This window comes from Ovis canadensis, chromosome 13, assembly GCF_042477335.2.
Source record: "Ovis canadensis isolate MfBH-ARS-UI-01 breed Bighorn chromosome 13, ARS-UI_OviCan_v2, whole genome shotgun sequence".
In the NCBI taxonomy this organism is placed as follows: domain Eukaryota; kingdom Metazoa; phylum Chordata; class Mammalia; order Artiodactyla; family Bovidae; genus Ovis; species Ovis canadensis.
In genome coordinates this window covers 50,959,342-50,982,314 of record NC_091257.1, presented here as the reverse complement: position 1 = coordinate 50,982,314, position 22,973 = coordinate 50,959,342, and the positions used below count along the sequence as shown (strand labels likewise).

General features: G+C 45.8%; 2 long non-coding RNA genes across 5 annotated transcripts; both read right to left on the bottom strand.

Annotated features, from left to right (window-relative positions):
• Positions 1–7,145: 7,145 nt before the first annotated feature.
• On the bottom strand, positions 7,146–8,682 carry LOC138417475 (uncharacterized). Its single transcript, XR_011248145.1, has 2 exons — positions 8,425–8,682; positions 7,146–7,680 (listed from the first exon to the last, which is right to left on the bottom strand). It is a non-coding gene; the product is annotated as an uncharacterized lncRNA (long non-coding RNA).
• Positions 8,683–11,126: 2,444 nt separating this feature from the next.
• Positions 11,127–21,636, bottom strand: LOC138417474 (uncharacterized). Of its 4 annotated transcripts, none has more exons than XR_011248143.1 (4): positions 17,736–21,636; positions 14,238–17,286; positions 13,776–14,117; positions 11,127–11,400 (listed from the first exon to the last, which is right to left on the bottom strand). It is a non-coding gene; the product is annotated as an uncharacterized lncRNA (long non-coding RNA). The 4 variants fall into 4 exon arrangements; XR_011248141.1 differs by having other exon boundaries at positions 14,016–14,117; XR_011248142.1 differs by having other exon boundaries at positions 13,776–17,286.
• Positions 21,637–22,973: the final 1,337 nt, after the last annotated feature.

Sequence of the window (22,973 nt, the reverse complement as noted above, 5' to 3'; positions counted from 1 at the left end):
GGTACCTGAAGAAAGTTCCTGACCAGGGTTAGTTATGGCTGCTGCTTGTAGATAAGCTTGCTTTCAGCCTAGAAGCCTTGCTGAGATAAGAGATAAGAATGCTAAGGTAAAAATAACTGCTAACAACTTGAAATTTTTGCAGGAGATTTGTGACACAGCCTATATGAGCAAATAGAACAGAGACATGTTATGCTTCCTTGAAGGCTAGGTGTCCCCAAGACGTCTTCACTCATGTTTACCCTTTCAATCTTGACTCCTCTGACTTCCCCTTTTCCCTTAGCATAAAAGAAGCCTGGATGCTCTTCCGAGCTAAGATGGTTCTTTAGAACATTAGCCCACCACCTTCTTGGTTTGCTGGCCAAAGTCACTATTTCTTGCCCCAACATTTGTCCTTTGACTTACCGGCCTGTTTTGTGGAAAGTAGTACAAGTAAAACAGATTCAAAAAAGAAATACACAGTGGACATCATTGCTGTGAGGCCATTAAAGCCAAAGAAATTTACTATCACATTCCCCAGCATCAGGAAAACATTAAACTCTTGTGGGCCAGTGGTGGCTCACACTTTTCAAAAGCCAGTATAGCATAAAAATGTGAAACATTCAGATATGGCAGGCTCTGCAGGGCAGGAGGCTGGGGAAGAATTTTTTTAAGTGTCTGCTAAGTGTTATGTGTAGATCTTCAGGACTGATGAGATGGGCTTGTTTCACAAGGATGTTGGCAAATACAGAACACGAGTGGTGTTTTGGTCGATGACAACACAGGCCAGAAGCTCACGAGAATGTCATCCTCTGTTTCCCCTTGGAGCCGTAGCTCAATATTATTGGATTCAACACTGGTGGTGACCCTGTAGAACATTCAGTTCAGTTCAGTTCAGTCACTCAGTCATGTCCGACTCTTTGCGACCCCCATGGACTGCAGCAAGCCAGGCCTCCCCGTCCATCACCAACTCTCGGACTTTACCCACTCATGTCCATTGAGCCAGTGATGCCATCCAACCATCTCACCCTCTGTCATCCCCTTCTCCTCCTGCCTTCAATCTTTCCCAGCATCAGGGCCTTTTCTAATGAGTTGGTACTTCATATCAGGTGGCCAAAGTATAATTACCACGAATAATGGAGCCTGTATGGATGGGAGAGGGGAGAGTAGCACCTTCTCTTGAGGTTTCTTCCAAAAATAATTTTATTTATTTATTTACTTTCGGCTGTCCTAGTCGTCACTGCTCTGAGGGCTGCTGGTGGCAGCATGTGGAAGCTACTCTTTGTTGCCATGTGTGGGCGTCTCATTGCGCTGGCTTCTCCTGGGGAGCACAGACTTGGAAGCAACAGGCTTTAGTAGTCACGGTTCCTGGGCTCTAGAGCACGGGCCCAGTATTTGCGGCGTGTGGGCCTACTTGCTCCTCCGCCTGTGGGATCTTCTTGGTCCAGGGATCAGACCTGTGTCTCCTTCACTGGCAGGTGGATTCTACCCCTGAGCCATCAAGAAAGTCCAGCACCTTCTCTTCTATACTTAAGAATTCCCCCAATATTTTTGCTACAGTCTTCATGGTTCTAGGTTCTGATGGTTTTAGAGTCAAATACCCAAGGAATGAATTTTTCTGCCAGGGGATACAATGAGAGTCTTTCAAACATTTTTAAAAGCTTTAGCAGTCACTGCTATGTGTCTGTACTGTGGTGAGTGTATATATGTGTGTGTGTGTGTTTTTGTGTGTGTATGGGGGTCAGGGTAAGGGGTCTCCCATAAACGCACAATGTCATCTGTACTGCTGGTCACTGTAGTTAGGTGGTTTCCCTCCTAAACCTCCTCTGAACTAGTTTCCATGCCTGTTACTCCACTGAAAATGCTTGTCAACTTCACCAGTGACCTCCTTATTGCCAAACCCAATGAGTCTCTGACTTCAAAGTTCTCTACTTCTCAGTAACTTTTGACTTAGCTGACCACTATCCTATTTTAAAACTCTTCTCTCGGTTCTATGATATCTTTGTCCCACTCTCCTTTTTTTTTTTTTTTTTTTACCTTTTAGGTTCATTTGCTAAGTTCTTCTCTGTGTGTGTGTGTGTTAGTCGATAAGTCCTATCCGATTCTTTGCAACCCCATGGTCTATAGCCTTCCAGGCTCCTCTGTCCATGGAATTCTCCAGGCAAGACTACTGGAGTGGGTTGCCATTTCCTTCTCCAGGGGATCTTCCTGACCCTGGGATCGAACCCAGGTCTCCTGCATTGCAGGCAGTTTCTTTACCATCTGCACTATAGGGAAGTCCCTAAATTCTTCTCGACTCAATCATTAAAATTTGATCCTCCTCAAAACTTGGTTCTGGGTCTTCTTCTCTTCAATACCTAAATATTTTTATCCACTGCAATATCTTCACTTACATTGTATACGTCACAGTTTCTAAATTAGTCTCTTCAGTTACATCTCTCTCCCCAGCCTCAAAGTCACATATCCAACCACACACGTGGCACCTGCCACCTGGTGTCTTCACAGATACCTCTAGGTCCATGCATCCAAAACAGGACTCCTGGTTGTCACCTCACAGCTCCAGGGTTCTTCTCCAGTCCCACTCTTGGCTCTCCCCCTATAACAACAAATGGTGATACATTCATCCAGGAACCAGAGGTAGAAATCTGGAAGTCATCCTTGACTCTCCTCTTGCTCATTTCTTGCCTCCAGATCAATCCTTCAGAAATTTTACCTCCGATATACTTCAGCTCCGAGATCTCCTTCTTCCATACCTGCTATCCTAGGTGTCTACCATGATGCAGGTGAGAGAGAAGAACCGTGGACAGGATCAGGTTTCTTAATCTCAGATTTGTGACCCTAGAAGAGAGAGAACGCTTCTCTCTCCCAGCATTAACGTATGAAACCCCAGAGAAAGGGCCAGGTTTGGGTCATTTGCCAGTCATTTTGACCAGGGAGGTGTAATGTTGTGGTTTTTCAGGCCTGGCTTCTGTGTCTAACCCTGTGGCCAGGAATCCAAGGAATATGATTAGAATCCCTGGAGACACGTGGAGGAGAAACAGCGATTTCCCAAAGGGATGGTGGTGCTGTTACCAGAAGAAGATGAAGGTGACACCGTGAAGAATTGGGGCGAGTAGTCTAGACCTCCACCTGCCTTCTTAGTGCTCTGCTGTCCTGTGTACGCGTCCCAGAGGGACCAGAGCGCTTGACTCCTAAATGGCTTGGCGTCATCGTAATGCCGATGAGCTTTGAGGATTTTCTGGAATGGTGTTGTGTAGTGCTTACAAGTCAGATGGAGCCTTTAGGACTTTGAAAACACTACGAGACTCTGTTGAGTAAAGGGGTCAGGTAATGAGCAGAAGGTGTCTACTTCTGAGTTCTTTCTCAGTCTCAGGATACTTTCAGCTGAGTTCCGCAGATTGGCAGGATACACTAATGTCCATTCTACTCTCTGAACTATGATGTACAATTATACACACGAGAAAATTATACACATGAGAAAATCTACTCTTGAAGAGCTAAACAGTAAGACCTATATAAAAAGAGGTCACACTAGTTTTCTTCCACCTCAAGCCCACCTCCAAACACCCTCAGTAATTCAGATTAATCTAATCCACTAAAATGCATGAGTTGAACATTTTTAGAATTAGGAAGTGCAACTGGAATTTTGATTTCCCAAAACAGAAACCAATTAAGAGAAGCCTCCCACGATCAGAGAACAATTCTAATCATTCATGTTCTTCTACTGAATGACCAGCAGAGGGCGAGCAAGATGACAAATAAAACCAGAGGCTTGGCGAAGGGTGAGGAGTGGCTTTTCTTCAAGTTCACACAGAACCAACTTGCAAACATGATCTCTAATTTAGGGAGTGAGAAAAGAGCGAATACTGTGCTGACTTAACCTTGGCATTTTCAAGTTGCTTCTAGAAGATCTTAATCTGTGATAAAGACGAAATCCCTGCAGCCAGGACCCACTCAATTCACAGTCTCCGAGAGACAACTTGGGGGAAGATGTGCCGTGTGGAGAAAACCAACATATTTTTATTCTAATGACAGGACTTTGCAGGCTTGTAGCAACTAGAACCTAACCTCCCCTGAATACTTAAGTAATCACAAGGTCCTTAGGTTTGAAGGGGAAAGAACTGATTTTCATATACCCTAAGTTTCCAACTGAAGTCATACAGAAGCATTATGGGAAGAAAAGGCAAGATTTCATAAATCTGGATGCTAGATAAAAGTGAGAACATTCTATTAAAAATTTGAATATATAATGTATGGTCTCTGCTCTGTTTGGTTGCCTTGGAGGTCTTTTGGGTAAAGTATTTGTTATACTGTAATTCAGTGTGTCAAAGATCAGTTATAGTCACCTACTCGATGAGAAATTTTATTATAAAATCCAGTCTGGGGACTTCCCTCGTGGTCCAGTGGTTAAGAATCCACTTGTCAATGCAGGGATCATAGGTTTGATCCCCAATCCAGGAAGATCCCACATGCTGTGGAGGAACCAAGCCCAAGCGCCACAGCTACTGCAGTTCTTGCTTTTAGAGCCCATTCTCCACATCAAAGGAAGCCACCACAGTGAGAAGGCTGAGCAAAGCCACGGAGAGTAACCTCCACTTGCCCCAGCTAGAGAAAGCCCGCTCAGCAACGACAACCCAGTGCAGCCAAAGCTAAGTCAATAAATGAGAGTGTGTGTAAGTCCAGTCTCACTCGACCCTTTGTGACCCCATGGATTGTAGCCCGCCAGGCTCTTCTGTCCATGGGGTTTCCCAGGCAAGATTACTGGAGTGGGTGGCCATTTCCGTCTCCAGGGAATCTTCCCGACCCAGGGATCAAACACATGTCTAAGAATTGCTAAATGCTAAAAATATAGTTTTTAAAATATATAGCTAAATAAATAAAACCCACTTTGGGCAAAAGCGAGGGGGAAATAGATCACCATGTATACACGGTTGGCTGGAGTGTAAATTGGTACAACTTTTGGAAAGCAGTTAGGCAAACCTCCCTCTGTATGAACAGCCTACACAACCCTTCATTCTCACTTTTGTAAAAACACTAGTAAGTGTTCAAAAATATATGTATGAGAATGTTGATTGTCGCACTCCTTGTACCAGCTACACTTTAGAAAGAGCTTGCTGCTGCTGCTAAGTTGCTTCAGTCGTTTCCGACTCTGCGCAACCCCATGGACTGCAGCCTACGAGGCTCCTCCGTCCATTAGAAAGAGCTTATGGCTCCGTTAATGAATCCATGGAAGAGGTGACGGATATGGGGCACGTGCTGTGTGGTTCTTCATGTTTCCTTTAATCCTCACTGAAACATTTTGTTACAACACAGTTTGCATTAGTTCCCGTTCTTTTTCCCTGCAGTCTAACTGCTCTTCTCGCTCTGCTGTTGGAAAAATAAGAAAAGTGTGTATTTACTGATGTGAAAAAATATCTATAACACACTGTTAAGACTTTTAAAAGTCAGCTGTTGAATATGTATGAATAGTATAATCACATAAAAACGACGCGACAATCTGTTGATAGAACGTGTTACGTTGTTAGACATGGTTTCCTCTGGGGAGGGGACTGAAGGATGAAAATGAAAGGTAAGCAGGTTTGCCTTTTGCTGTATGCAGGTGCGTGCTTTTTATGTACACAAACACAAATTTCTGCTATAGAGATTTTTAAATACCAAAGCAAAAGCTTACTTATCTAGCTCTTCCACCTGGGACATCTAAGCCAGCTCTGTCGTGAGGGGGCCATAAAGAAGCCACATAGAAGGTTAGGTCTGAAAGATCAAAGAAAGCCAAGCCACGGAGCTGCAGTGGATCAACTGGAATTTTTTAGTGACTCTTCAGACCTGGATTTGACCCAGCAATATAGATTAACTGATTGACCTGACAATCCTTGGACTCAACTAATTTTATATCAGATGCTGATTCTAAACCAGATAGCTGAGAAGGGTGGATCCACATGTAATTGCTGAAAAATGTAAGCAGTATAATCTCAACCTAATTGACTAAACCATGCAACCCATGAAGTTTGATTTCTAAGTAGCATTGGGACTTCTTAATTAATATAAAAGTGAAAGAAATATTATACATTCATAATTAATGTGGCCATTGTGATGATGACAGTTGCCATTTGAAAACTTCTCTTTGAAAGACAAATACCATATATCACTTATATGCGTAATCTGAATACGATGCAAATGAACCTATCTACTAAACAAAAACAGACTCACAGACATAGAGAGTGGATAAACAACAAGGTCCCACTGTATGGCACAGGAACTATATTCAATATCCTATGATAAACTATCGTGGGAAAGAATATTTTAAAAAAGAAAAATGTATATATGTGGATAATTGGGTCGTTTTGGTATACAGCAGTAACTAATACAACATTGTAAATCAACTATACTTCAACTTTTAAAAATTGATGTGAAAGATTATTTAAAATGGAGAAAAAGAAGAAAGATTCTCTTTGCTAAGCATGAAAGATGGCGGCTTTTGTAAGCTGACCAGTTGTGATCCATCCTTGGCCCATGAAAGGGATCATTCTCAGGGGAAGGTCTGGTTGGCTCTCCTGATGGGCAGCCCTCAAGATAGCTCTTATTTCTGCTTACATGGGACCCATAAAAGTGTTTCTCTTTCTATATACTCACCTTCTGCCTTGCATCCTCATCCTGGCTTTCAATTGACATGCTCCTCCAATCTGGCTTTATTTTGCCTCAGCCTCTCCCCAAATCAAATCTCATAACAAGCCATGGAGGTGCGTCAAAGAAACCAACATTACTGGGCCTGTGCTGTGTGCCAAGTACTAGACGAGGTGCTTGCCATGTTTGTCACTTAGTTCTAACGACACTTGAAGACAGGCCCTAGGGGACTTCCCTGGTGGTCCAGCGGCTAAGACTCCATGATCTCAATACAGGGGGCCCGGGTTTGATTCCTGGTTAAGGAAATAGATCTCACATGCTGCAACTACAAGCCAGCATAGCCAAATAAATAAATATATTAATAATAAAAAAAGATAAGTTGTAGGACACCCCCTCTCCCAGTGAAAGAATAGATTCAGAAAAGCTGAAAGCTAGCCTTGGCTCATGCAACTTGTTGGTGACCCAGCTGGGGTTTGGCCCTGGGTCTGCTGACCTCCAAAGTTGACACCCTTACAATAATCCATATTTCACTCAAATATGTATTTATATTTCTTGTGTTTATATCACTGGCTGTCAGATCTTTCTGGAGCAAATGCTTAGCATTTACAGAGTCACGAAATCCTGTGAAAGTAAATCCAACCCCACTGCATTTTCCCCAGCTTCCATCCAAACAGAAAGCTGAAAACTTTTCTGAACTGGAGGACTTTCCAATACAAAGAACACAGGTCTGATCTGTCCAGTAAAAGAGCATTTGTGTCACAGGATGAATTCTAACGCAAGGATGTTAGAGGAAGAGTGGAGGTTCCATGGTGGCTGAAGAGGAGGGGGCAGGTCACTGACATCTCAGCCTTCCTCTGGAAGGTTAGCGTGGTAGCTAACCTTCTGGAAACTCTCGCTTTGGTCAATCTTCCTCTTCCTTGGAATGTGAAAGATTTTCAACCTGCTGGTGGAACTCTTTCTCAGAAAAGGAAGACCACCAACACATTCTCAACCAGGGTGTGATCGTGTAAGCAGGAGGCAAGCGGTATTTTGCGGCTGGTGATATTGTGACATTCACATGGCTAGATTTGCTGGAGATCAGCCCTGAAGTCCAAGAAAAGATTAAGTATACCAGGAGTGTACCGACATGCTTAATGGAAAGAAGTAGAGCTCTTTAACATATCAACTCACAGTAAAATCACCTTGCTTTTCAAGATCTGGGTTTAACATGACTTCATTCAACCACCCATACCAGACTGCTGTTTGCAGCTTTGGTTTTACTGATGAGTTCAAGGATCCCCAGTTTTCTGCTGGGATGTAACCTTGACCAAGAACTCATAGTAATGAGGGGTGAAGAGACTAGATTTTTCTTTATTGCAAGACAACATTTTTTTTCTTTTCCTTAAAAATAACTTCTATTGTCTTCATTGTTGTTCTTAATCCAGAGATGATGCATGTCCATTGAGAAGAATTGGAAAACTTCAAAGAGAATGAAGGCAAATAAAAAAAAATCACAGCGCCACTACCCACAAGTGAACAATCAGCATTTTGGTGTCATCCTCCAAGGTCAATGTCTATATAAATGTACTCATAGACTTGAGGCTTGCTTTTTAAAATCTGGGTTATGCCGAGCCTACTATTTTATTAGTAGCCTTTTACATCTAATTTGTTTTGAAAGGTTTCTTATGTTATTAACTACTCTCTTCAAATATTAAAAGTAATTGATTAATAAAGATGGAGAAATAACACAAAATGTTTCATTTTATGATGCAAACATCACTCATAGAGGCATGAGTCTTTTCTAGGCAGCATCTCCAGACCCAACCATCCTGAGCACCATGATCTTACCCGCAAGTCTGAACGTAACTGAGCTGTGTCCTATGTCAGCAGCCTCAGGTCCAAGAGTAGGGCGAATCTCTCTCAATGGTCTAATCACATTTCTCTGAAAGCACACCTCCCCAGGTGAAATTTTTTTCTCCTCTTCAGGGGCCTTCTTTCCCACGATAATGCAAAGAACGCCAAGAATAGCTTCAGGCAGGTGATCTTAACTACCATTGCCTCAGGTAATGATAAGTGGAAAGCTGTGCATTTGACAAGGATTGGCACCTGTGGTAATAAACCCAACATTTCAGCTGCTGAACCCAACACAAGCTTATTTCTTATTCACTTGGGGGTTCAAAGGTGTCTTCCTTGTTGGGGGCCAGCTGATGGGGAGCAGCTGTCTTTGGTCAGCTCTCAAGATGACTTTGACATCCAGCCATCAGAAGGGGAAACGCTCTCCAGGGAGACCCCCATGGGTCCTCCCCCGCATCCCACTGGTCAGAAGTCATGACATGTACCCCCTCGCTGCTGAGGAGGCTGGGAGCTGCAGGCGGACTGTCCTCTAGAGGGAGGAAAACAGGATTCAGTGAGCACTGTTGGTCTTTGCCACCTGCTCCTCTTGGCACCAAATGCTCATTGGCAGCCTCCTTCCTACACCATAGAACACACCCTCCCGTCCCTCTCAGTGGAAAGTGCCGTCCAGCTCCTGCATAAGCCCGCACTCCAGAGCCTTCTCTGATGCACGATTTTCTCCCTCAGAATTGGGTGGGGCTCCTTGTGGTCTGGGGCAGTGGGGAGGCATGAACTAAAATCAAGTAATCCCACTTCCATCCCTCCAAATACACACTCAGCATACGGTGATAGAGCAGGGTCATGTCAGCCACCATAAAAGCTCCCCTTTGGAAATGGGCAGGATGACAGACACCTACCAGTGACAGATTTGCAGCCACGATGACCTGCAGGGGACAAGTCACCTGCCGTGGTGGAAGAGGAAGCTCCCTGGGGAGACCCGGGCCTGCCAGCTGGGAGGAGCTACCTTGCTCCTTGTTCTCCACCTGGAGTGGGCACAGGGGTGTGTGCCTCCTTCAGAGCTTGCAGCAGTGACAGCTTTTTCACTCCTGGCCAGCCAAGGGTTGTTTTGAAAGAACAAGGCTCTTTTCAGGTGAGGGTCTTAGTGTCTTCAAATACATAATTTCCTCAGAAAACAAAGCAGACCTCTGGTCTAGTTCTTGCTCAAGACTCAATTCTCAAGATTCTTCATGCTTCCTATGTCCATGTCATCTCCAACCCTGCCCCCCTGCCTAAAAAGGGTTACCCTGATGCTATGAAATAGCAGCTGAATCTTCAGAGCAGGGTCGAGTCCCTCTGTCCAGTTACGGAATCTCAGGGCCTTTGTTTCTCCAAATCCTTTTCCATTTTATTTTCTGCTGTTGGGGTCCAGAGGCAGCTGGCTTTTCAACTGATATCTTCCTTTTGTTGTCATCAAAGCTTTACTGACCTTCACTCTCAATGTTCAAATTCCCTTGACTATAGTGTCTTCTTCATTCTTGTGTCATGTAGACCAGTGCTCTTGGATGGGATGTCTTTCTACAATTTTCCTTTATTTGGCCAAAATACTTGGAGCAACCACCCTGTGCCAAGTACTGGACACAAAGATAAACACAATGCAGTAGCTGATTCTGGGAGGCTTAAGAACACATGGTTATCCAAAAAGGACTGAGTGAGAGCCCAGAGGTTCACAGAGGCAAAGGATTTGTCATACTAAATGAACAGTGAGTACAAAGAGCATGTGTGCATGCTCAGTCGCTTCAGTCATATCAAATTCTTTGCAACCACATGGACTGTAACCCTCCAGGCTCCTCTGTCCATGGGATTCTCCAGGCAAGAATACTGGAGTGGGTTGCCATGCCCTCCTCCAGGGCATCTTCCTGACCCAGGGATCAAACCTGTGTCTCCTATGTCTCCAGCACAGCAGATTCTTTACCGTTGAGCCATCTGGGAAGCCCCATGTACAAGGTAGCTTCAGCTTATTACAGATAGCTTTTCTCTCTCTAGGAAATTGCTTAAAGCTCACATTTTAAGTACTGAGTATCTATAAATTATCCTTTGACAGGCAGGCTACTGGATTGCACACATGCTCAATCTCATCTGCCTCTTTGCAACCTCATGGACTGTAGCTCACCAGGCTCCTCTGCCCATGGGATTCTCCAGGCAAGAATACTGGAGTAGGTGGTCATTTCCTTCTCTGGGACATATTCCTGACCAAGGGATCGAGCCTGTGTCTCCAGCATTGGCAGGTGCATTCTTTACCACTGAGCCACCAGGGAAGATTGGTCGTGTCTAATACCCTGAAACCTTTCTTCAACCCACGCTCTTTCGGGCAGGCATCATCAGTTAAGTTCAGCTCAGTCACTCAGTCATATTTGACTCTTTGTGACCCCATGGACTGCAGCATGCCAGGCCTCCCTGTCCATCACCAACTCCTGAAGTTTACTCAGACTCATGTCCATTGAGTCGGTGATGCCATCCAACCACCTCATCTTCTGTCGCAGGCATCAAAGAGTGTACTTAGAGATTCTGGCAGGGAGCACAGACACGAATGCACCCTTGATGGAGAAATGTCTTCCTCTGCTCCATCAGGCAGGCTGTGTGAGGAAGGAAGTGTGTGTTGTTGTCGCCAAAATCTTGACTCTCTGTGCACTGATGCTGAAAAGAAATACAGAGACAGATTTGGGGAATAAAGAGAAAGAGTAGTTTTATTCTTCAACAAGCAAAGAGGGAACACAGCAGTTTAGTGCCTCAAGCACAGTGCCCCCATCCCTGGAGAAAGGGACAGGTGTTATAGTCAGGGCTCACAGTTCTGAGGTAGGAGATAAGGCTCAGAGTAGGGATGGCTTGCATTCTTCTTTCTTCTGCAAGATTTCAGGATGGCCACAGCTGGCATCAGGCAACTCGGTAACTGGGGCTGGTCTTTTCCAAAGTTATCTGCCTGTGGCCTTCTTTCTGAAATGAAGAATGCTACGAGGGAGTGGGGCAGGGGGGGAAGAATGCCAGGTGCAGGATAGAATTCACACAGAATCAGAGAGTGATTAACAAATCAACTTTGTGAAGGACAAGTCTAGTTATGTGTGCCATAGACGAGAAACAGCTAAAGTAAAACCAGGATTGCTTCACTCTTACAGGCCTATTCTTGGGGGGTTTTATAGCCATTTTCTCTTTCGTTTGTTTCTCTTGCATGTTAGCAGAAAAAATAAAAAAACAACAACCATTTTCCATTTCTGTTGTAACACTGAGGGGACACGGAAAGCATCTGCACACCCGTCAGCAGGACCAACCCTGGCCGTCAGCAGAGAGATGGACGCTGAGACCATGTCGACCTCCCCCCAGGTCCCCTCTCTGGCTCTAGCTGTCTCCACTCTTCATGGCAAAAAAGTTGAGGAGGTATGTCTTCTAGAATATTCTGCAAAATGCCTGCTGCCTAGGAAGTCACGTCTCATGCCGAGTTAGCCATCTCTCTCCTCCGTGGAAGACCTCGTGGCCCACATCTGTGTCCCTATCCTGTTGTGGCCGTGAGATGGACCCTGCAGGTTAAGGACGCTCTGTGTTTCCCCCTCCTGCTAGTGTTGGCTGAGGTCTGACTCCTGAGCTTTCACTTGTGAATGTGGCCATTGCACATCACCCCATATATTTTTGCATTAAAATATATATGTATTTATTTATTTGGGGCTGTGCTGGTCTCTTGCTGTGAGCAGGCTTTCTCCAGTTGCAGCAAGTGGGAGCTATTCTTTGTTGTGATGTGCAGGCTCGGTAGTCGTGGTTCACGGGCTTATTTGCTCTGTGGCATGTGGGCTCTTCCAGGACCAGGGATCGAGCCAGTGGCCTCCGTGTTGCAAGGCAGATTCTTGGCCACTGGGCCGCCAGGAAAGCCCCTTTGCATATTGTTTAATTGAAAAGGGGAAAAACTAGAAGGTCGATGCTCACCTAGCATTACTGAGGTATTTTATTCACTTTTCAACTGATCTGAATAAATTCTTAAAAGAAAGTAAATTACTGAGCTGAATCATTTGGATACCAGGGACAGAGTCTAAGTTACCTCAGGAAAGGGAGATTAAGGACAGGCGCCAGACTATGGGGGCTCAGGGACAGTCTCAAGAGGGGGAAGGAGGAGGGCCCCCTCAGCTTCCAAAATCACTGCGCCATTCCCTGTTTCAAATTCCCAGGAGAGAAACTAGGTCAGCGCAATTCACTTTTTCCACCAGGCCACCAGATTGCAGGTTTCAGGCCTGTCCTGTCAGGTACCCTCCCCTGGATAATTAGCTGTGGCCCTGGGGAGGGAGTGCCAAACGCCCCCTCTCTCCACACACACAAGGGGAGTGGGGGTGTGAGCCAGCCCCAAACATACTTGATGTGCCATGAGACCAAAGGTGGCCATTAAGAGCTGTACTCTGGACCCAGAGGGCCTGCTTCCAATGTTGGCTTCACCCCTTCCTAGCTGTGTGACCTCAAGCAAGTTACTTGGTCTCTCTGTTTCTCCATTTTTTTAATCCTTAAAATAGGACATATGAACAGTATGTCCTCATGGGCTTGTGGTAAGGACTAAATGAAATGAGAACTCCTAAGATTGTACCCTGATGGACAGGGTGACCAGCAGGGACGGTTAGTGCCGTGAGGAACTCTGGGGGTGGAGCCAGCTGCCAGGTGGCAGGCTCATGGCCCTGGACCTTCTGCATCAGGGAAAGGGTGACTGTTCCCTTTGCGACATGCACTTGCTCCGGATTTGGATGTGGCTCCCCTGCTGTCGTCAGGCTTTCGCCAGCACTCTCTCTACAGACGTGCTGGACGGCTTATGTTCTCCCCCACGACATGTCTTCTGACCACGGAACCCACTTTACAGAGAAAACGCAGGCCGTGGGCTTACGCCCACGAGACTCCCTAACCTTATTAGGTATCCCAACACCAGAAGCAGGCAGCTCAGGAGAAGGGAGGGATGGTCTATTGGCAGCCAATCCTACGCCAGCTGGAGAAACACCGTGCAGGGATGCAGCATATGCTCTCCCCAGCGTTGCTGGTTCTCCCTTAGGGATACTCCCAGAATACACTTGGCCAGGGACCGGAGGGGTGGTAGTGGTGATGGTTAAAATTATACCTACTAACTTACCCAATACCATCTGCCTCCTTTACTCACAGATTCCATGTGGGACATTTTGGTACCTGGAGGGGCAATGCTTTCACCTGGAGACAGTCTCCTAAAAGTGACTGACTGGGCCATCCTGTTAGCCAAGCCAATGAACCTTTAGCTAAATTTGATTTCATGTAGAAAAGACAAGACTGGATTTTCACTATACATATGGAGCTCTTCACACTCACATGGAACCTACATTTCCAGGCCAGGCATCTTCCATGGGGATCCAGAGTCCTTGCCTCCTCGCCCTCCATGACCTCCACGGCTGGGTCTTCTGCTGCCGTGCTCCTTCCACCTGCCCACTCCAGTCTCATGTCCACTGTCTGCCAGGCTGCCCAGAGGAGCCTGTCTGTGGCCCTCACATGAGGGGACCAGTGTCCCTGCTGACTGCCCTTTAATACAATACCCCAGGGACCGGGGCGGGGCTGCGGCCCACCTTCGCATGTCGCACAGGGCCACTGTAACGCCGCACGTCCCCGAGGGTCTCCCAGAGTCTCTCTCAGAAGCAGACGCTTCTGTTCTATTCTTTGTTTCTTGCCTACAAACAGTAACAAAAAAAATGTTAACAAAAACCCTTTTTCCACAGGAACTCGCACCAACTTCATTTCCATAGAGCCAAACCTCTCCACGCCACATCCCAAATCCAAATGCCACTCACCTAAATGTGCAGACATCAGCAAACCCCTGCACTTTTCACCACCTTCCAGGGAGTGGTGACATCCCTGCTTCTTCAAGAGTTAACAGGAGCTCCTTTTGGAGTAGGAAAGGGTCTAATAAGCTGCCTAAAACAGAGTGGGTACCAGTCACTCAGGCCTTAAGCTCAGGTGTACAAGAAATGTAAAATTGTATAATTATGTTTTTGTCTCAGACAATCACTACTGACCACCACTCCTCATTCTGCAGGGTGGCAGAGTGAGGTCTTAATCAATCCAGATCATGACTTCTCAACCATTCAGGTACCCACTCCTTCCTGGGGGTGCATCTCACTTCTGGAAACTGGGGGAGGGGTGGGACTTACAATCTGTGTAGGAGAAACCTGAACTCCCCCTCCTTTCCTTGTCCCCGCCCCGCCTCCTCCTCTGAGCATCCCCTGTCCTCCCGGGCGGTCCTCACAGCGCCCTCTCCTGGCTGCAGGCACAGTGCCCTCACCACAGAGGGAAACGCTCTGCGGCCCCAGGTGCCAGGCCCCAGGCATCCTTCGGGGCTCTGTCCTTTTCTGCTCCCAAGCCACACTGCATGGGAGTTCTCAAAGCTGCCGGCTCCCCTCCCAGATCTCCTCCCTTACCTGGGGGTTATCACTGGAGAGTTTGGCGTGTGGAGCTGCCAGTGACTGCCTTTCCTAAAAAGGGAGCGACTGATGCAGGTGGACTCCTCACCCTGATGCCCAGTTCTGCCTCCCCTGCTCCCCACCTGCCCTCTGGGTCTTGTTGTCGCAGAATAGAAGGAGGGGGCTGAGCCTTGACCTCTGCAGTTGGCAGGGTTCCTTCCGGTTTGCAGAAGTCCCCATGCCCACCTCCATTTCTATATGACAGTCCACTGCCCAATGTCTTGTTTGCCACTGACAAAATCAGGAGGAGCAGAGAAGGCCTTTGTTCTGGAAACTTTCAGAAGTTTTCTCAAAACAAAAAGCAAAACCTCATCCCCTTGCGGATGGGGAGTGCTTTGTCCCTCTGGTGCTGGAAGCTGGGATCGTCCTTCAAAGCACGGCTTGTCTGCAGTGGCTTCATGGCAGGTTAAACAGGGTCAGTTTGCCTGCAGCCCAGGGCTCTCTACCTGGGTGGTCAGAGTTGGGGTCCTTGATGTGGAACTATGAGCTACAAGAGACAAAACTCATTTCTTTCCAGGACAAAGTTCAGCTCATGTAGGAATTCGCAGAAAAGCTTTTTAAACACTCCTTTTCTACCCCTAAATTTACTTTTGCTGCACAAGCTCAGAAACCATAGTTCTTTATTTAAAACGCATTCTCACCCAACCCACTAGTACTTCTAAGTCCACAACTTTCTCAGAAGTTTCCCTCATTTCCGCACACCAGTTTTCTCATGTCCTGGGGTGACCTGTCCCAAATTCCATTCCAGGGCTTGTCATCAGTCTGTAGGACCAATGTATACTTTGACCTTGGGTAATCCCTTCACCCTCTCTGTGACTCAATTTTCTTCTGTAAAATGGGGCAATGTTATCTCTAACATCACATGGAAAGCCCTTAGAACGGAACTTGGTATATAATAAACCATCAATGAACACTATTGGACACTGTTATTACAACTATTTTCAATAGTTGTGATAACACACACAAATCCCAAATGCAGTGGGGTAGGTACCAGGCCACAGCTGAAAAATGCAAAAAATGTAACTTTCCTCATTTCCTCCTAGTTTGTGTGCCCATTGCACTGAGTGGCAGAAACTTCCTTCCAATTGATTCAGTGTGATCTCATTCAATTTAAATTCAATTTAATTACTTTTAATTAAAGAAATTCAGCAGTCTTTGTTCCCATTCCAGACCTACATTTTCCAAACTCTGGGACTCCAGAGGTCATCCTGGTGGGATTCCTAGGAAAATTACAAAAAAAAAAAAATTGCCTTCATGACTCTTACTGTCTAGTAGTAGTTATGATCCAAAATAGGAAGTTCTGAGTGTTCTAAAAAAAGATAATGAGATCAGACATGATTTATAAGCGAGAGGGATAATTTCTATCAGACAGAATCAGGGTAAATTTTGTGGAAAAGGTGCCATTGGAATGTTGAGTGTTGTGGGGAGTAGGTACAGAAAAGGAGAATAAAGGAGGGCACCCCCTAAAGAGCATCCATGGGGAGAAAGAAGCTGTTCCCTATGGAAAGTAAAAGTCATTCAGTTGTGTCTAACTCTCTGCGACTCTATGGGTTGTAGCCTACCAGGTTCCTTTGTCCATGGAATTCTCCAGGCAAAAATACTGCAGTGGGTTGCTCTTTCCTTCTCCAGGGGATCTTCTCAACCCAGGGATCGAACCCAGGTCTTTTGCATTGCAGACAGATTCTTTACTGTCTGAGCCACCAGGGAAGCCCCAAGCTACATATAGAATCTCCCTCTTTCCAGGGGTGTCCACCTTCAGGGCCTTTGCAGGATGCTAATGAGCTGGCATGGAGAAGGAAGTGGTGACCCACTGAAGTGTTCTTGCCTGGAGAATCCCATGGACAGAGGAGTCTGGTGGGCTACAGTCCATGGGGTCCCAAAAGAATCGTACACAATTTGGTGACTCAACAACAACAATCTGGCACCTGGCCAGTAGCTGGCTAAAGTCACCCTAGATGGTTCTGGGCCAGCTGACTCTTCAGGGAACCCAGCTTCCATGCAGGTTTTCTCCCTGGGGAGGGGGTGGCAGAGACCCCCTCTAAGGGCAGACAGCTTCCCCCAGGAGTTCAGGAGGAATGACACCAGGGAGGGGCTGTAGTGGGTACTTTCCCGATTCCTAGACCATGTGTTTCTCATTGCTGGTAGTTTATTTTTACCCCATGCCCTTTACTGGTCAGAGTCGACTGTAAGGCCACCCTTGTACATCTCAGGGAAGGTTTATTACCTCGGAGAAGCAGAGGAAATGCTTTTTTGGAGGTTCATACATCTGGGCTTTTCAGTATCAAAAGCCTGGCCTTGAAAGAGCCACAGCATCAGTTTTATGCCAAAAACACCAGATTGGAAAGAATATGAGGTGATGGTGAAAGTCAGGGTTTCCAAGCTGCAATGAGATGCACATTCTCTGAGTTGGGGGAGGGGAGAGAGGAGCGCCAGAAAGGAAACAGGGAAATAAGAATGGGGGAGGGGATTAGTAACCATAGAGGTTAACAGTCAAACTGGGACACTGCGGAAAGCAAAAGACAGTGCTATGAGGAGTGATGCTCAGACCGCAGGGGCCAACCAGGACTATCCTAGGCAAAGGGGCACAGAGGGACCTGTGCTCACCCTAGGTAGGGGCCAGCTTCACCACCACCCCCCGCCCCCCAGCCCAGGACCAAGCGGAGAAACCACAGACATGCTGGGGGATACAGAGAGCCCACCCCCACCCCAAGTTCCTCCTTACTTAGCAGACAGCGCCCAGGCCCGCAGCTGGCGTGAGACAGCAGCCTGGCTCCAAGCTACAGCTCACAGAGGGGTGGGGAAGCCGGATGCCATTCCCCACACACCCACCTGTCAAAGAAGCGTCAAGTGTTTTCTCTGCCCCGGGAGGTTGGTAGGAGCTGAGGAAGAGCCAGGCCTGGTATCTGGTATCTCAGCTGGGGCAGAGAGATACAGGAGCATCCCTGCAGCAGGGTCCACGGGGGTCCAGTCCCGTTTTGGTCCTCCACCACAGGCAGCCCTGCCACGGGAACAGGGACTCCAGACAATGCCACACAATGACTGGATGGGGATCTGCTCGTCTGACTGACACTTTGCCTCTGGTGCCAGGCAGAGGGGAGCTTGACATAGAAGTGAAATGATTATGAAGACATGAGTGTCCTGCACAACATGGAGATGGTGAGCTGAGATGCACACCCACCTGACAGTAAGTCAAAGCACCTGAGTCAGAGGTCCAAGGTCTTGCAACTTTTCACTGATAGTTCAGTTCAGTCACTCAGTCGTGTCCAACTCTTTGTGAGCCCATGGCCTGCAGCACGCCAGGCTTCCCTGTCCATCACCAGCTCCTGGAGCTTGCTCAAACTCATGTACATCGAGTTGGTGATGCCATCCAACCATCTCATCCTCTGTTGTCCCCTTCTCCTCCTGCCTTCAATCTTTCCTAGCATCAGGGTCTTTTCCAATGAGTCAGTTCTTTGCATCAGGTGGCCAAAGTACTGGAGTTTCAGCTTTAGCATCATTCCTTCTAATGAATATTCAGGGCTGATTTCCTTTAGGATTAACTGGTTTGATATCCTTGCAGTCCAAGGGACTCTCAAGAGTCTTCTCCAACACCACAGTTTAAAAGCATCAATTCTTCAGTGCTCAGCTTTCTTTATAGTCCAACTCTCACATCCATATATGACTACTGGAAAAACCATAGCTTTGACTAGATGGATTTTTGTTGGCAAAGTAATGTCTCTACTTTTTAATATGCTATCTAGGTTGGGCATAGCTTTTCTTCCAAGGAGCAAGCGTCTTTTAATTTCATGGCTGCAGTCACCATCTACAGTGATTTCGGAGCCTAAAAATATTAAGCATCTCACTGTTTCCATTGTTCCCCCATCTTTGCCATGAAGTGATGGGACCGGATGCCCTGATCTTACTTTTCTGAATGTTGAGTTTTAACCCAGCTTTTTCACTCTCCTCTTTCACTTTCACCAAGAGGCTCTTTAGTTCTTCTTCACTTTCTGCCATAGGGGTAGTGTCATCTGCATAAATGAGGTTATTGATATTTCTCCCAGCAACGTTGATTCCAGCTTGTGCTTCATCCAGCCCAGCGTTTCTCATGATGTACTCTGCATATGTTAAATACGCAGGGTGACAATATACAGCCTTGATGTACTCTTTTCCTGATTGGAACCAGTCTGTTGTTCCATGTCCAGTTCTAACTGTTGCTTCTTGACCTGCATACAGATTTCTCAGGAAATTATTTCACTGACAGTACCTCATTTTTAAAGACTTCCTGTGGCTAGTCCTCCAGGGCATCACCTCATATATACATGTGTATCTACATGCAGGACCAGAGGGAGGCACTCAGATGGTATATTTATTAATACATTAGAAAAAAACCCTGAAATGCATGGAGGCTTCAGCCCAGGGTTTGATTTCACAGCTCCTGTCCTAGGAAACTAATGGCCCATAGGTGTACACAGATTTTCAGTACTCTTGTTTCTAAGAGTGGAAATTTGGAAATACCCTGAATGTCAGTCAATAGGGACAGGGTCAACAGCTGCATTTGCACACTAGGAAATACTTGGCAACAAGTTTTGGGGTTTTTTAAAAGTCCTGTCTTTTTGTTTTATGTTACTTTTGGCTGCACTCAGCCTTTGTCACTGCATACAGGTTTTCTCTAGTTGCGACGGGAGTTACCTTCTAGTCACGGTGGTCGGGCTTCTCAATGCAGTGGATTCTTGTTTCGGAGCACAGACTCTAGGCACGTGGGCTTCAGCAGTTGTTTGGGCCTAGTTGCTCGGAGGCATGTGGAATCTTCCCTGACCAGGGGTTGAACCCATATCCCCTACATTCTTAACCACTAGACCACCAGGGAAGTCCCCAGGCAGCAAGTTTTCAAAAATGTGCCATGGTTTATATTGTTCTGAAGCAGAAAAATCCTCACATGTCAACTTTAAAAAGCAAAATGTGGGACAATATACACAGCATGACACCACTTATGTAAACAACACACATCTACTGACACGCCCCAAATCTAGACAGGAGAACCTGTGTTTGTCAATATATTCCTACGTGTAAGTAAATGAAAGAAATAAAGATCTGGAAAAATAGTCACCCAATTGAAAACACTGGTTATCTCTGAGGCAAGGACTCCAATAAGGGAAAGAATGAGCAGTAATACTAAAATGAAGGGAGGAAAATGCTAAAGACTAATTTCTCATTGCAATTTTGGATCAAACATTTGTTTGCAGGGCATGGAGAGCCCTCTTTTGCTTTATTTGCTCATCATATGACCAGACACTGGGTTTACTGTAGATCTGAAGTTAAACCCTCCAGGGCAAACTGATATCAGCTAGGACCCTAAATCTGCCAGTGCTGGGAAGGTTCAAGCTCATGAGAAGAAAGATAAAACATCTTCAGTGTTCTAGTTGGAAGAGTTGTGGGTGTTGGGGGAGCCAGTTCTACTTGAATCCAACAAGACGGTGGAGTCTTTGTATTTAATGTCTGGGTTGGGAGAAGAGGAGGTGCCTTCAGTTGTCTGTTTTTTCTTTCATTTTAATACCTGAAAAATATCATTAAACTCAAATCTGAGAGGATAAAAAACTATTTGGTGGCCAAATCAAAGTGCTTCAATTTTTATTTAAAATTGTATTCATGCTGTGAGGCATGGTCAAAAAAAAAAAAAAAAAAAAAGACTTCCCTGGTGGTCCAGTGGTTAAGACTCTGTGCTCCCAATTCAGGGGACACAGGTTTGATCCCTGATCAAGGAACTAAAATCCCATGTGCCACAAGGCATGATAAAAACATAAATATAATAAAATTTATCTTTTAAAACTTTAGGTACATTTATGTAAGTCATTCCATGTTCATCGCTTTTGGAAAGAAAGAGAAAGGAAAAAAGATAGAAACCAGACAAAAAGAAAAAAAGTCACATATAATCCAACTACTCAAAAATAATTGCAGTTTTTTTCAGTATGCATTCATTTAGATTTTTTATATGCATATATAACATTATGTGTACCTCTAAAAATAAAACTGGATCATCTCAATCAAAAACTTTGTGACCTACTTTTTAAATTTCCATTTTTAAATAATACATCTTAAAGAATTTTCAGGATCTTTGTTTCCTTTTATATGAACTTGTCAAAATATAAACAGCTTTTACCCTAATTACAAAAAGAATAGACACTAAATGTAAAAGAAATGTGAGCAATATGGAAGCATATAGAAAAAAAAAAAGGAAAAAACCCCAAAGTATTTGAGTTAGGAAACCATAACTTTAATTGGCATAAACACCTGAACAGAGTTCAGAGACAGGATGAACTCAAAGGTGTCATCCAGATCCCAGAGTGCTTCTGTTTGTCTCCTCTGCCATCTACTGACTTCATCTTCAAGTTTGTTCTCCTTATGGTCACAATGGAGAAGGCAATGGCACCCCACTCCAGTACTCTTGCCTGGAAAATCCTATGGACGGTGGAGCCTGGTGGGCTGCAGTGCATGGGGTCGCTAAGAGTTGGACACGACTGAGCGACTTCACTTTCACTTTTCACTATCATGCATTGGAGAAGGCAATGGCACCCCACTTCAGTACTCTTGCCTGGAAAATCCCATGGAAGGAGGAGCCTGGTGGGCTGCAGTCCCAGGTCACTGCGAGTCTGACACAACTGAGTGGCTTCGCTTTCACTTTTCACTTTCATGCACTGGAGAAGGAAATGGCAACCCACTCCAGTGTTCTTGCCTGGAGAATCCCAGGGACGGGGGAGCCTGGTGGGCTGCTGTCTGTGGGGTCGCACAGAGTCGGACACGACTGAAGCGACTTAGCAGCAGCAACATGGTCACAAGATAGCTGCCAGGGCAACCAAGGCTGTGATCAGTTCAGTTCAGTCACTCAGTCGTGTCCAACTCTTTGTGACCCCATGATTCGTAGCACACCAGGCCTCCCTGTCCATCACCATCTCCCGGAGTTCACTCAGACTCACATCCATCGAGTCTGTGATGTCATCCAGCCATCTCATCCTCGGTCGTCCCCTTCTCCTCCTGCCCCCAATCCCTCCCAGCATCAGAGTCTTTTCCATTGAGTCAACTCTTCGCATGAGGTGGCCAAAGTACTGGAGCTTCAGCTTTAGCATCATTCCTTCCAAAGAAATCCCAGGGCTGATCTCCTTCAGAATGGACTGCTTGGATATCCTTGCAGTCCAAGGGACTCTCAAGAGTCTTCTCCAACACCATAGTTCAAAAGCGTCAACTCTTCGGTGCTCAGCCTTCTTCACAGTCCAACTCTCACATCCATACATGACCACTGGAAAAACCATAGCCTTGACTAGACGGATCTTAGTCGGCAAAGTAATGTCTCTGCTTTTGAATATGCTATCTAGGTTGGTCGTAACTTTTCTTCCAAGGAGTAAGCGTCTTTTAATTTCATGGCTGCAGTCACCATCTGCAGTGATTTTGGAGCCCCCAAAACTAAAGTCTGACACTGTTTCCACTGTTTCCCCATCTATTTCCCATGAAGTGATGGGACCAGATGCCATGATCTTCGTTTTCTGAATGTTGAGCTTTAAGCCAACTTTTTCACTCTCCTCTTTCACTTTCATCAAGAGCCTTTTTAGCTCCTCTTCACTTTCTGCCATAAGGGTGGCGTCATCTGCATATCTGAGGTTACTGATATTTCTCCTGGCAATCTTGATTCCAGCTTGTGTTTCTTCCAGTCCAGGGTTTCTCATGATGTACTCTGCATAGAAGTTAAATTAGCAGGGTGACAATATACAGCCTTGACGTACTCCTTTTCCTATTTGGAACCAGTCTGTTGTTCCATGTCCAGTTCTAACTGTTGCTTCCTGACCTGCATACAGATTTCTCAAGTGGCAGGTCAGGTGGTCTGGTATTCCCATCTCTTTCAGAATTTTCCACAGTTTCTTGTGATCCACACAATCAAAGGCTTTGGCATAGTCAATAAAGCAGAAACAGATGTTTTTCTGGAACTCTCTTGCTTTTTCCATGATCCAGCGGATGTTGGCAATTTGATCTCTGGTTCCTCTGCCTTTTCGAAAACCAGCTTGAACATCAGGGAGTTCATGGTTCATGTATTGCTGAAGC